The sequence below is a fragment of the Cucurbita moschata genome, unplaced genomic scaffold, assembly GCF_002738365.1.
Source record: "Cucurbita moschata cultivar Rifu unplaced genomic scaffold, Cmos_1.0 Cmo_Scf00094, whole genome shotgun sequence".
NCBI classification, from domain to species: domain Eukaryota; kingdom Viridiplantae; phylum Streptophyta; class Magnoliopsida; order Cucurbitales; family Cucurbitaceae; genus Cucurbita; species Cucurbita moschata.
In genome coordinates, this window is record NW_019268610.1 from 310,599 (window position 1) to 311,753 (window position 1,155).

The 1,155-nt window shown below is 33.6% G+C and overlaps 1 non-coding gene across 1 annotated transcript; it reads right to left on the reverse strand.

Moving 5' to 3' along the window:
• Window positions 1-301: 301 nt before the first annotated feature.
• On the reverse strand, window positions 302-373 carry TRNAQ-UUG. Its single transcript has one exon. It is a non-coding gene; the product is annotated as a tRNA-Gln (tRNA).
• Between the last annotated feature and the right edge of the window lie 782 nt (window positions 374-1,155).

Genomic DNA, 1,155 nt, shown 5'->3' on the forward strand with positions numbered 1-1,155 from the left:
GTTTGAGATGGCGGCGATGCGAAAAATGCGCATCTTCTTCCTGTTCAGGAAGAAAACGGTGATACGGCCAGTTCAACCAATTTTATGAAATGTTGTATGAATAATGCTCATCACGAGCCATATGACTTTCCCTCCTAGGATAACTAAAGTGGTATCCTTCCAAGCTTGACTCAAGACGTTATGCATAAACCACCAGGAATCCAAGAAAACACCTAGTTTAATGCAAACATCATGCTTAACAAGTTGCTAGGTCAAGGTTACGTTCCTTATCCTGTGTTTTCGCATCAAGGTCATTTTTTAAAGGTCCTACCGGGAGTTGAACCCAGGTCGTTGGATTCAAAGTCCAAAGTGCTAACCACTGCACCATAGAACCCCTTGTAAAAATTTATTTTGGAATGGTTTTCCTATTTTATGCAGATTCCACAAGAAGAGAGATCCTATCACGAGTCAAACTCAAGTTATTGGATTCAAAGTTCTAGAACTGTTTTATCTAACTCGTTGTGATCTTGAGCACCTTTAGAGTGGTCGCAGAAGTAACCCTCTAGTGTTGATTGAAGCTCTTGGAGAACATGTAATTTTATATATTTCTTATAGTTAATTTATATATTGTTGTATATTACAAACAAATTGAAATAATACTTTACATCCTAGTCTTTCTTTCTTCCGTGCAAAACTTAACATGAAAACTATATTATTTCAATATTCACTCGAGAAACTAGGGGTGAAAACTATATTATTTCAAACCCTCCATTATTGCTTCTACTTTGCATGAAAATGCTTCCACTAAATCATGTTACTAACTAGTTGGTTTGGTTCGGTTCAATTCTTGGGTCGACTAGATTGAATCGACCTAGCTCAATTAAACTCTTGATAAATAAAAATTATAAGTTTCTTAAATTACGTTAACTTAAAATTTAACCCCTAATTTTTTTTAGAATGTTTAGCTTTGTGTCTAGTTGATCTCTAAATGCTTAGAAGTATCTAATAAGACTTCTATTTAAGGAACTTTTCTCTATAAAAGAGGTAAGACTTCAGGTTTATTATTAAGGAATTTCAAATGAGTGATTTGATATATCACAGAGGACAAAATATTTATTTGTTTCAAATATCTTAGGTTGACCATTCTTTTTTGTCAAGTATTTTGAATATTATCAT